The sequence below is a fragment of the Dermacentor silvarum genome, chromosome 7 (assembly GCF_013339745.2).
Source record: "Dermacentor silvarum isolate Dsil-2018 chromosome 7, BIME_Dsil_1.4, whole genome shotgun sequence".
Classification (NCBI taxonomy): domain Eukaryota; kingdom Metazoa; phylum Arthropoda; class Arachnida; order Ixodida; family Ixodidae; genus Dermacentor; species Dermacentor silvarum.
This window is the reverse complement of record NC_051160.1, coordinates 165,400,349-165,414,642: the sequence shown is the minus strand read 5'-3', so window position 1 is coordinate 165,414,642 and position 14,294 is coordinate 165,400,349.

The following is a 14,294-nucleotide window of genomic DNA, read 5'->3' as shown; positions in this document are numbered from 1 at the left end:
ATCGTGCTGGGAAAATTGTCAGAAGCGCTCCACGGCAGCTCTTCTTCAACCGGAACGCATTGCGTAATTGTTGGTAAGAGAGTGTGCGAAAGTATTACAGCGGCTATGCGAGACGCCGTTGTGGATGGCTCTAGATTTTGACCTATCGGTTTCATTAAGATGCCCCTGATAATTTCCAAGTAATTTCCCTATCCGCACTTATGGGCTACCGCAGCTGCTGCAAATCGAGAAAATATGTGCTGCATGTAGTAAAATGAATACATTGTAATGAGGAAGAGGGGCGATACAGTGGGGCATCCTAACACAACTGCTCACATTTATTTATATTCAAGAGTTGTGTGACTGCCAAGGACATCATTAAGGAATGTTGACATTTCGAGGTAGGAAGAGTCCGTACCTGATAAAATATCTTCGCAACCTCTTCGCGCGAAGATCGCTGTTCTCAACTCAGCCGTCGAAGAATTGCGCCATGCACTACATTGTATCTCATGCGATAGAATCCGCGGTCCTAAATTTTAACTCTCACTCACGCTGTAACGACTGACGACCAGGCATCTCGCTTATATGGGAAGCCGTCCGACAGTTGCCGGGCGCTGACGTCTGCTACAAGACCAACTGCGTCTTTGTTCAACGCCTGTTGATATTCTCACCTTTGATCGCACCATCGGGCTTCAGCCGTATTCCCTTTACCGCCAATTTATTTGTGCCAAAATGTGGCCACCCTGTCAACGTTATGGGTTTATCAAAGTTAGCGCCGCCATGAAATTTCCAAAGGTTTCACCTTTCCCATGATGCCTACCTTGTTGTCGCTCTCTGTCCATAGTTTCGGGAATTTTTGATAGCCCTTTGGACAACTACGCTGCCATGGAATCCACCATAATGCAATGGCCATGGGATTGAAATCGTTAATAGTCAACTTCACCATGGACACGACAGCCGCTTTTCTTCCACTTAGAATGAAACGCTTCCATTATTGATCGAGCGTGGTTCTTTACTACATAAATAAGCAGTCTAAGAAATTTTCTTTATTTGTTGGCGAATGGTTACGTGCCGTCATGCGTCATCGCGTCCTTTGCTGGATTTCAACACTGCGAGACTCAACTGGGCGACTGCGCCACCCGGCTTTATGCCTTCAGGAGCAACCTTACCCCGTTTCGTAGACGCTAATGGCCTTTCAATTTTCTGCAGACCTACAAACCTGTGTTTTTTCAGCCACTTCCTTCATTGCGTCCTCCACAACCACACTGTTGTAGGTGCCTTCAGGAGCAACCTTACCCCGTTTCGTAGACGCTAATGGCCTTTCAGTTTTCTGCAGACCTACAAACCTGTGTTTTTTCAGCCACTTCCTTCATTGCGTCCTCCACAACCACACTGTGTAGGTGCCTCTTGTTACAGCGAAGCTGTTAAGCGCTAGTTCTCCCAGGATTGTGTCCGCGTGTAGAAAAAAAACTATCATCATCAGCATTGGCTCGAGCATCGTCGTCTACTTCCGCAGCTGGCTCGTTGGCGTCCCTCGGGTTGCGCTCATGCCGCTGGATGCCATGCCGAGCATGAGCGCGTGCTCGGCAAACGCTCGTGCCACTGCTCCCGCGTTCGTCGTCGTCGTCTGTTTCCACAGCTGGCTGCGTTGCCGCTAATCATTCCAGCGTAGTATTTTAATGGAAAACAGCGCAAAAAAGACAGGAACACGAGAGATCGACACGCACACAGCGCTGACTTGCAACAGTTTGCAACTGTTGCAAGTCAGCGCTGTCTTCGTGTCGCTCTCTTGTGTCCCTGTCTTTTTTGTGCTGTGTTTGTTTCCAATGAATCACCAACACGCCCAAGCTTCCACGCTAAGTAGAATTTCACTTCTCTTCTGTCGGCGTAATTGGGAGGCCGCGTTTACGGGGGTACGAGCCATTCATGAACAACTGACGACGTGTCCTAATGCGCTTGAGGAACGCCGCCGCGAACGCACTCGGGAAAGGACTCGTCGTCGACGTGCTATTCTAGCGTGAGGGCTTCCGAAGCCTAGGCGAAACGTCAGCAAAGAGCCGCGGACCCCGAGTTGAGGGAGCGCGATGTTCAGGAACGTCAGTGAAGAGCCACCGACCCCGAGTGGTGGAAGCGCCATGTTGAGACCAAACGTCAGCGTAGGCTTGCACTCCAGGAACCCGACAATGGTGGTGCACGCCTCGGCAACGCTAGCGCCAACTCCCCGGTGTGACGGCCAGGTTTCAACGTGAGCTTCTCAACCGGAATGTTCATGATAGACATGGTCGGTTGGGTGAAATGCAACGATAATACGCCCATTCTCATCGGGGGGGGGGGGGGGGGGGGGCAGCATTCACTACAGCGTCACAGCTTTGCTAGTTTCCATCTTCACAGTAGTGGAAGGGCTCTGAAGTTTTTAGCAATTACGATAAGTGTCCGTAAGTGAATAAATAAAAAGTTAGGCATTTTATACGGCAACTACACTTATTGCTGATTGCATTTCGTCGTTACTGTTAGTTTAGCTTTAAAGCATGTCAGCGAAAACAGCAGGGACTACCAATCGATTACGGTTTCTTTTATCCGAAGAGGGTCCGCTTCAAAAGAAATCTTGGCATATTCACACAATGTTCTTAGCCGCAGTATTTTTATCACCCTGTACTAATAGTGAACTTGCTTTAGAATTCGATTCATTTAGTAATGTATTCTTGCTACCATTGTCCTTTGTAATGCACACAGGGTACTCGGGAACTGTTATGAACGGACGCGTGAGTCGCAACGACACGGAACACAAAAGCGTTTATTACAAGAAGGACACTGCTTATATAGCTAAGACGGTGACAGGTATCAGCACACTTGGTGATAACAGAAGACAGACACAAAACTGGCGCACGCTCTCTCGTTGCCCCCTGACGTCACTTCGTGTGATTTCATAATCTATCACAGGAACCCTCACCTAAAATGATCTTACTTTTTGCCTAAGTACGCCCGCGTCCTCATGCATAACTCGAACTCATTTGCACAGAACCAGAGGTTAACGAAACGCTGACGTCATACTGGACAACATCAACAAGGGCCGTAGCCCTCAATCTTCCGACGCCTCTATTTGCAAGCTTATTTCTTTCAGGGTGGGATCTTGCACCGTGCAAACGTTCCCTAGATGTATCTAATCTGCTAGTTGTTACCCTCGAGCAACCAAGATGAACTGTCAACGAGCAACTGTCATCAGCAGACAACCATGGTGTGTCACGCATGTGTGACCACGCTGATCTTTTTCGTTTAGCTCATACGTTTGGCTATGCGTCGTTACGTCGTCACACACGAACTCTGCCAGATGTTGAAGACGCCGTCCATCTAGCCTGATTGTCTTCTTCAGTCTCTCGATATAACATACGATCTCTTTTATTAACTTTTTTGCAACTCATTCGGCCCTTTCTCTCAGTTCATTTTTGCAAAGTACATGTCTATTGCTGCTGTTACCAAATACATCCAACGGTAAGCTACCACGCAAGCCTTCCCGGCCACCTGCGCTACTGGTGTTGCAGGCCACGTCGACGTTCTATATAGTTATTCTCGAAAACCTATTGCGTACTGAGCTCACCACTTTCTCTCCAATGTCATCGCTGACAATGCTCCCTCGTGCTAGACACACAACACACGCACACGCAACAACTTTAATGAAGTCTCAGTCATACGCTAGCCGACCTGCGGCTCATGTACATTTATTTTCCGCTGATTACCGCAAAAGAGACGTGGCCCTGTCTTTGGTGACATTCGCGTGTAACTCCTGGCGCTACGACATCGTTTGTTAGTGACGTCTTTTCCTTATTGTCGATAGCAACATACTATACTGCATCTCAATATACTTTCGACTATAGATGCGACAGCTGAATATGCTCGTGGCGGCGTAGCTCTGCCTCATCCCACAAGTGAAATCACTTTTGTGCAATTATCTGCTCAGGAGCAGCCCCAAAACTGTTTATGCGAAAGGGACACGTGGGTAACCAAAGCTGGTTGTGCTTGTCAGTTGCACTCGTTGCTCCCTGCACCTACGTACGTGTTGTGAGCCTGGAGCCTTACTCTACGTACTTGATCCCTACATCAAACCAGTACAGTACATGATTTCCTTGTGTTTTAGAGCGCCGCTCTTAGCAGCCCGTTTCGACCGCGAGTGTCGGCTTAACCGAGCGAAGGAACACAGCGAAGGATGAAAGAGCGAACGCGGAGCGCAGCGCGCAATGAAAGACGCGACGAGGAAAGCGGAGGAGGAGGGTATGGCGAAAGCGTGAGAAGGAAGGCGTAGTGTGGCGACGAGATGGCGCTAGAGTAGCGTGTGTCATCTGGGAGGTCTGTCTGCGGCGGCTGCCAATGTCCATCTAAATAGGTCGTGAAGCTTGGAACGAACAGTATGCCAAAACCTATCGCCAGAGATATCAGTTAGTTGTGCACGATTGAAGCGTGACTAGGTGAGGGGAGGACAAACACTGAAACTAGGAAATCTATGTGAAAAAAATGTTAGCAAAATTTTATCAAAATACTGTCATACGACCCACTGAACACAAGACGTTTTGTAGCCGTCTTGGACCAGCCAAAATGAACTAGAACGTCTACAACTATTCAATACGGCTACAAGACATCTTTATATGTACGTCCTGAAGACGTCTTGCGAAGGATGGCTTGAAGGCGTCTTGTTAAGCTGTTTTAAGCTATTATCTTGCTAAGACGGCTAGAAAACGTTCTGTAAAAACGTCTGGGAGATATCTGTGCGGATCCTTATCCAGATATATGTATAAAATATGCATTTTAGTTCTTTCCGCTGCTTTATACGGTTGTTAGATATCTAGCACCCATACTGGTCACACAGCCTGTACTTAATAACGTGTACATGCACTCCTTTCCTTTGGTCTGTCATTTTACCATCGTGTAAGGTGTACATTTCCATTAGCTGCACATGTGTCTTTGCACTGTACGTCCAGTCGTAGCATCTATACGCGTTTCGCGAAGAAAAAAAAACATGAAGCAAACGTAAAAAATGTGCTATATTGAAAGAAGCATACATGCAAGACCTAAGGCATTTAACCACCTTAATTGAGAAAACAGAAAAAGTGAGTAATAAATCCAACGGTTGCACGTGCCTAAACTATGAAGCAGACCGTAGGTGGAGACTCCGGATTAATTCTGACCACGTGGAATCGTTAAGATACACATCAATCTAAGTACACGATCGTTGTTGCGTTTCGATCCTATCGTACCCGCGATCTCGAGCTCAGCAGCGCGATGCTATAGCCACTTAGCTACCGTGGCGTGTAACAACAAAAAAATAAGAATAAATCGTGTGCCTACGCTGAGCAGCTAGGCAAATTTAGTGTGAGCGTTAGTTTCAGATAGATGAATAGGTGAGTCCAATGATATGTTTTTGTGGCAGAAGATCGCTCGAGTTTTTACCTGTGCGGTTTTCTGCAGGCTGTCACAATCAGTGTTTTTCGCACGATGCTAGTTCAACCTCCACGCCAGCGCGTTATTTGACAGTTTTTCGCTCCTACCGAAATCTGCACATTGAGCTGCATCACAATTCTACTGTCAGCTGTTCAATCATGTAGTAAAAAACTATAGTATCGCAAGTTCATCAATTCCTTATAACGCGTTTCACCGTCGTGTACTCCGAAGTTGTGAGACTGAATCGTTCATTTCATCACTCTTTCAAATTAAATACCTATATACGCTCAAAAGCTATAGCTAAAATTGGCGCTATAAATAATGATGTGCACTTTCGGGGGAGAGCAGCATATCATGGCATTTCATCTAGACGTGTTCGTTTTGCCCAATTATTTTCAACCACAGCACGACGATTTTAGAAGTGCACCACATATTATAGTAAGCGTTCCAGAAATGTTAATACTGCAAAGTTTATTTGCGACCTCTTTGAAATGTTTTGAATGACCATACTTTGTATATTTTGAAAGTTTGAAGTTTGAAAGTTTATTTAACATAAGTAAACAATACAATTAGAAAGTACACACTTTTGGGACCCAACAAATTTGTTAAAGGGTCCCAAATACTTGGAATATTTGGTACATACATAGAAGCGCTAAGTTAACCAACTGGTAACTACACCAAGACCGATATTGCAGTTACCAGGACCGAACACGGTTGGTCCGCAGCTCATGATCAGTGCAGCAGCCAATGCATGGCGGGGGTATTATGCAAGCGTCTACCAAGATCGGAGTGCTTAAAGCGGGCAAGCTTGCTTTAGAAATAAGTTTGCAGTCCACGTGTACTTATCACAACGTTTACAAGGGCTTTGCAAAAAAAAGCACATTCATTAATTAGCGGTATCTTTCAGAGCTGCGTATACTGCATCTATTTTGTCTGCTTTGGTCGTGTTATTGGGTGCACAATACAAAATTGCGATATCGTTTAGTATTGCTATGTCGCAGAGTTGTAAACTTGATACTTTCCAATTTTCGAGACTCTTTCGAAAGACAGCGCCGACATTAAATCAACATCTGCTTCCAGCCCATACTTGATTTTACATTTTATTTTAAATGCAAGAAACGTCATCTAAATCAGGGAAGTGATTCCCGAGATTATCGATTTCACCATTCCTAAGTATCCGAAGCTAACGCTGCAAGCATTGCGCATTTCAGTGCGGGCGCTTTACAAGAGCGCGTTTCCGGAGTTTCCTTTCTCCGTGAAAACGAAAGGCTAACGGCGCAGCGACTGGCAGACATGGGAGGAGGATGAGATGGGTCAATTTTCTACCTCCCCCCATGCCCGGCGGCCCTGGCTGCATAGCGCCTCTTCCTCTTCACAACCACTCTCTCTCGGCGCCTACAACTATCACTTGACGATAGCCATGGGCGAGGGCATTGGTTTCGTCGCGTGAGCTCAACCTCCCTTTGCTGTTCTCTCTCGCGACCTGCCCTTTCAATCTTTTTCGTTTCACATCTTTCACGGCGGGACGGCGCCGGTTGTTCGGGCAAGTCGGTTCGCACCTTTGTTTTTCGACTTTAAAAACTGGCAGAGCGAGCTCTCCATTTTGTGTCTTCGATGCGTTAACCAAGGACCCTTGCTGACCCTCGGAGTACGCAGCGTCGCTTCTTTGACTCGGAATGCGGATCCTGCCTCGTTAATACGGACAAAAAAGTGAGTACCGCACAAAAGTGCCTTATTTCTGAGAATTGTTACCCCCAAATGCTATGGGGGTAACAGTATATGGGCATGTCACGTTTGCGCGACGCGCTCGAAAAGTATACAGTGAGCTTGCCGCCGTCTTAAATTAAACGTTGATACATGTTTGTCACAGATGAAATAATGCTTGCTTTTTCCACATTGTAAATAACTATTTCATGACGCGTTCTCGTGTTTTTCTCGATTATCCTGACAGCGTGCGAGATATAACGCTGCAGTGACAAATTTAATTCCTAATTATATTGAAGTCATCCATGGTCCGTGGAATGCGTTCGGGACAGTTAGTAACCCTGTGGCGGTGAAATGCTAAAACACCCATGCACTTAGATTTAGGTTCACGCTAAGGAATCCCAGGTGGTCCAAATTATTCCGGAATCCCTCGTTTTGGCGTGCCTAATAATGCAGATCGTGGTTTTGTCGCGTAAAACCCCATACTTTTTTAACGTTAAGGAGAGTTAATTACTCATGACAGGCTTATCACAGCTGCTGCTGTACGCATGCCGAAACTTTAGGGCTTCAACTAGTGTCGCTCGTTTGGCGATACAGAACTACGCTGCTTGCTCTTCCAGTGGCCCACCATTCCCGCATTAATATTGTTGGCGATCACGAACGCGATCAGGAAAACTTGCGTAGCCGACATAATTTGTTTGGCGTGTTTATTTTTATCCAACTCCTTGCTGGCGCGGTAGCGCCGTTAAAAAATATTCCCGCCTCGATTCTTGATCGCCATTGTTCTCGCGTAAAATCGCGCGCATGCTGTTGCGTGTTACTGCGCTTGCTTGAAACGTCTTATGTTTCAATTCGTATTGTACTGGTTGCGTGTGACCCACCTGTTTTATTCTTTTCATTTGCGTTTAGTGACGGTGATGTAACTGTGTACTGCGCATTCGGTCGAGCTACAGTCACTCACGCTTCGAATCTATTGATTGCTGGTTGGCACTTCTAAAATATTGCGATCCTTTTGGGTGCCTGCTCATGGATGCAGACTCGGGAACACGCCGCCTTGCGCATAATTTTCTATCGCACTATCCATTTGACCTAGAAATTGTGGATGGCTAACGTTAATTCGCATCGGCGTTCGTACCGCAAGTCATGAATCTGAATATGCTAAATCTCGCGGGCTGAAAACGAAACTTTAGGTAACTCGTAATTCAAATTAATAAAAATCTGGGGCTTTACATGCCAGAAGCGCGTATGATTATGAGGTACGCCTTAGTAGGGGTGAATGTTCGGATGAATGTTGACCACCTGTGGCTCTCTAGCAGGCAGCCAATGCACAGCACACGGACATTTTTGCATTTCGCCCCCATTCTAATGCGGCCGCCGCAGACGGGATTTGCGCACCTACAGCTTGCCCCATATTTTGTGTCGTTGATTTCTATGGTTAATGAAATATCGCCAGGCCATCTACGCGCTTCCACGCTGTTGTGTTCTTCTTTCGGGGGTTTTACGAGCCAAAACCACTTCTGATTATGAGGCACGCCGTAGTGGAGGGCTCCGGATTAACTTTGACCACCTGGGGTTCTTTAACGTGCAATACAACGCAAGCACACGGGCGTTTTTGCATTTCGCCTCCATCGAAATGATCTCGTGCGCGCTCGGCAGTGCGAAACGCATTAGTCGACTGAGCCACCGCGGCGGGTCACGCTGTTGTGAATTGTTGCTTCTTTTTCTTGTTTACCCGTTATTTTATCAGAGCTTTATGGGATCGCTGGTAGCGATTTCCTCCAACGCACTTCTCTGGTAGGGAAATTGAAATTTTAGTGTTGTTGCGAACATTTAGCATAGCGCTATATATCGCTTTATACCGTTGCCGCTACGCTCTCTGGCATAAGTCTGGTTGGCGCATGCTCGCTAAGCTGCGCCAGTTGTACGCGTGGCGTGCTTTAGGCAATGCAAGCAAACCAGCTTGCGGATACGGTAGCGGCAATAGTAGAGCGGCATATGGTAAATGCTTGTTCATTTATTGTTCCAGTGGGAACCCTTGAGGTACTTGGATAATTCAATAAATTGAGGTATGTGTACCTACTCGCGCGTAGCGTCAAGCGTTGAGCAAAATCAGACACTTGCAGCGTTCTATCAGCAAGCTGAAGCGCTGGTAAACAGAACGATGCATGAGAGAGTGGTTTCCTGTAATCCACACAACGATGGGCCTTTGTTATCGCAAGACTAATTATTTGCAACGCTGAAAAGGTCATTTCTTATTCCTCTTGTGCCATAGACATGTGGAAATATAGTCTACAAGTCAGGCCGCATTATTGTTTCAGAGCGGATTATGTGTCCATATGCGTGGTGCCTTTTTTTAGCTTCAATTTTTTTTAATTGCCTGTGGCAGATAGCACAATTATAAACCTTGATCAAAATTACTCGATAAGGCGGCCATTACGTTACGAGAAACCAATATGCTTTCCGAATAATTTACTTGATTGCGCTAATAAACAAACTACTTTGCAGCACATATTTTAATCTACAAATTGTATGCAATGCAGATCGACTTAGACCGAGATTTGAGGACTACGCTAGTTTCGATATAATAATTTTGAATGTGTCCACCGAGATGCATTGGCGTTCCAGTTAGTGTGTGCTTCAATGTATGAAACAGTGTTTTCTTAAAAATTAAGTTAAGAAACTGTGAATTTTTACTGCAAGTTTGATGCCGCATATCTCGAAACCGTTGCCATCCTCAGAATTTGTTCCAAGTCGATATGCCTGGCATAATCACTAGCTACAATTAAAATATGTGCAGTGAGGTAATTAATACAAAGTTAATTAGTGTAATTGTCAAGTGTTCAATTAAAAGTTTGGTTTTTCATAGAACTAATAGGCCACCTCATCGAGTAGTTAGAACAATTTGGACCGCACAATTGTGCTGTCTGCCACATGTTCTTAAAATTTAGTTCAGCTAAAATAAAAAGGAGCATGTAGTTTGAGAACATACCGTATGTTCTCATTTTACAAGGTTTTTTTTTTAGACTGAACCAAATTAAAAAAAAAAAAAACATTGCATGTGGCAGATAGCCCTTGGGCAAGCGCAATGGTCCAATCATATCACATGCTTCAAACCATTACGTTATTAAGCTGCTTTCTGTGTCGCATAGAGAGAGAGAAAAAGAAACATTCTTTAATGAGATGCTGGAGATGTTAGCTTGGCTATTCGTCTGACATGCTATTCCAGGTACTTAATAACGTAATGGTTTGAAGTAGTGATATGACTAGCCTATGGCGCTTGTCATCTAATTGTCATTTTATTGAGTGTGCTGATACCGGTATGCTGAACCAACCGCTGAGTAGGTTGAGCTTACCACTCAGACGAGGATGACAGAAGAAGGCGAATACGTCATTGCGGCCTCAGTAATGACAAAACAAGATGTTGGCCTTCAGAATAACACACGGATGTAATGTCCGATCGTTTGCGCCTTTAAATAAATAAATTCTAAGTGTGGCCTGTATGTGCGGCATATGTATTTTTGTGTCCTCATTAACTGATAGTTTGGACCGAATTTTTTTATGCTGCTTCACTTGGTTCTTAACAAATCTATCTGTCCTAATTTAAACCACAAGACTGATTAATACGTAAAATTTTGCCCTCTTCAGTTTTTCTGCTCACATTGACTTCCATACTTTGCAACAGCTAGGATAATAAATTCAAGTTCAATGCTGCATCTGGCTTATGCTTTCTCTTGGTTCTGGAATTCATGTTACAAGAAGAAAAAACAGGACGCCGATCAAAAAGTGGTAATAAGAATTGGACGCACGGAAGCCTTGTTCACAACACGAACTGCTCGAAACGACGGTATTCTGCGTATGCAGGCGGGATATCGCCATCGTTGCGATACGGTGTTTTTTCTGTAGCTTTTTGTAGTCTGTATAACAAGGGATTCCAGAAACTCCCTTCAAATCCAGTTTCCTTGGCAATGATAGAAGCCTTGTCTCGTCGGTGGCATATCCAGCCTGCCACGTGCTCGGCAAGTGCAATGGCAACGACATTGTTTCTTCACTTCTGATTCATTTCTAATTGATATCTTTGACATAGATTTCATGCTTAGAGCGCTTTCAGAATGACTGCTTTCGCTGATGTAAAGATAGTCTCGATTCGCGCAGGCTTTTCTGTATACAATGCTTGGAACATATCTTCTGAATCTTCACATCTGCCTGTTCATGCTGCAAATTGTGGGCCTAAACGTGGGACATTGACTTTATAGGATTTCAGAACAATTGCGATGGCCTTGCTCACTCAAGGGACATAAGCGAGGGTCGTGGGAGCTCGAGGACGCGCGTGGGCGGCAATGGGGCAGGCCTCAACGATATTTCATCGAACGAATGAACATTTCCGGTTACGCTCACTCGGACGTAATCTCTGCAAGTCATTGTGAGAAATCTGGTCGCCAGGATTAAAGGAAAAATTTTACAGCAATCCCGGCGAATTTGCTCTAAATCCTGACGCTCAGGGCAGTGGCGTATCAGCTGGGGCGGGTGACCGGGCTTCCGCCCCCACTCGGTCTGCGCCCTGCTCCCTTTTGTGCCTGGCACGTCGCCTATTAACAAAGGCGCGGATCCTTCGAACGTGCGGCTATTATGGGCATTCGCGTCTCAACGCTTCTCCGACGCCTGGGAACTTAAAAAACGAAGCAGCACTGTCAGGACGATCGCGGTGCTTTAGCTCCCCCACTCCCACCCCCGAAAAAAATATCCGGCCTACGCAAGGTAAATAGACCTTGGCCTACGCGCCTGGCTCAAATTACGTCGCGCACATTCTGAGTGTGGTTACCCCGGAAGTGTTTCATTCGTTGCGTAGGACATCGTTCAAGTTGACCAGTGACCTCGCTTGGCCGCGCGTCCTTGAGTCGACGCTGCCATTCAACATGTCCCCAAAAGGAGGCCTTGTCACGTGTTCTGAAAATCTATGACACGCGGCGCATATATGTTCCTGCCTGCACGTTGCATAATGAACTGGTACATGTGAAGGACACAGGGGGGGATAAACATTTATTTCGGAACCAGCACTTTAAGATGGCCGGGCCTAAGCCTCCCATGAGGGGACGTCGAGGGCTTGCTTTGCCGCCGCCTCACGGGCGTGCTGGGTCGCCCAGGTTTGGTCGTCGAGGGCGGAGCTCCGCAGAGCCTCACGCAACCTCGACGAGAGGGTCGTGGTGTTAATTTGTGTGTACCGTGCTGGGCACTCCCACAGCATATGCGGAAGCGTAGCCGGGTGAGTGCCACAGCACCGGCAGTTGGGGGTATTGTAAACTTCAGGGAATATAAGGTGGAGGCGGGGGGGGGGGGGTGAAGGGTACGTATTTGTTTGTAGCAGACGCAGGGTGGTAGCCTGCGCCCGGCTGAACTTGGGGTGAGGTGGGGGGAAGGTTCAGCGACTAAGGTAAAATGCCTTAACGAGGTCGTTGTAAGTAGTCAGACTGTCCCTGGTGTCCAACTCGTCTCCAGTGTCTCCGGCGCGGTTGACTAGTCCTCGCGCAATGGAGTGGGTGACCTCGTTGAGGTTGGGGAGGTGTGGGTGGACAAAGCCCGCGTGGGCCGGGATCCATGTCAGGGAGATCATGCTTTCTTTATAGTGTGGTGCCTGGCGGAGGATACGAAGAGCTTGAGGAGAAATACGGCTTTTGCTGAAGTTAGTGACGGCTGAGCGAGAGTCACACACGATGGTGTGACAGGTGAGATCTAGAGTGGCCAGGGCGATGGCCACTTCTTCAGCCGTTTCGGCAGTGGGGGTAATGACGCTGGAGGCGTGGTGTAGGACTCCATCGCGTGTGGCGACGGCCACAAATCGTGTGCCATGGGTATATTGGGCTGCATCAACAAACGTAACGCCAGGTACACGAGCAAAGGCTTTTATGATTGCTCCGGCCCGAGCTTGGCGCCGTGCCCTGTTATATTCAGGGTGCATATTTCTAGGAATAGGGTCTGTATGGATCCAGCTACGGATGTCAGTCGGGATCGATTGTTTGGGGCCTGCTGCTGATGGTAAGTAAAGCCAGGCGTAGATAGAATAAAGCGTCCCGTTTTAGTAAGGGTGAGCCGTTCAAGCTGAGAGCGTTGTTGTGCTTCAATGAGTTCGGCAAAGGTGTAGAATTGTTTTTCGGCGCAAACTGCTACTACGTTTAAATCCACAAAAGATGCAATTTCGAAAAAGGGCTTGCAGCATGTGTATGATTTGAAAACGAAAAATGTCGCTTGCGCCGTAGTTGCGGAGGATGTGGCAGCTTCCGACTATGGCAATGGCCTTCTTGGAGAAGGCTGTCGTTATTGCCAAGAATCCGGATTTCACGGTAGTATCTCGGGGGCTTGCTACCGAGACTACAGATTAGGCCGAATCGCAGCGATGACATTATTGCATCTGCATACGGAAGATACCTAGGTCGGATTTCTAACAGTTACTGTTTGCAAACAAGGCTGCGGTATAAATTACTAGTAACTCTTCAGTCATATGCAATGAAATGTTTTTATAGCTAAGTTGAAGGGGGAGCCAAAATTACGTCATTATATTCATTACTGCCGTTCACTGCAATATACGCGCAATGTCGCGCACAAATCTCAACTTGTACAGAAGAAGACGGCTTTTCGGCCAGCAGATGCACTGCATGTCCACGTGCTCGCTGAACTTCTATATAATAAAACAGCAAAAGAAACTGTGGCGGCCTTAGCATCTGACACGATTGCCTTTACGATAGCTGTCTTCTGTTTCAATTTGATGACTTTCGTTACCGCTTTTAGTTGGGTCGTCTCTAGCATCGCGAAATCGGCGAAACGGCGACGCCGTTGAAGAGGTTGCACGCTGTGACACCAACAATGTTTGTCGTGTGCGAGCAGCACGTGGTACACACAGGGAGGCGTGGCCTCTGAAATTGCACCGGCGCCATCTCCGAGGCCACGCCTATAGCTGCACTAACTAGCCTGCGCGGTGCCGCAGTGAGAGGAATTGCGATGGTGATCTAGAGTCTGCTTATGCGCAACTACGCGTAGTGGTGACAAGGACCAGTGTTCGACGGTGGATTCAACGCAAAGACGTAAACGTTTTAAACATCGGCAACGAATGTGTGCTCTACCCTGCGGAAAGCAGAAGCGAGCCTGCAAGGGTCGGGCATTTCTTTTTTCGGAGAAAACTGAAGTTTGGT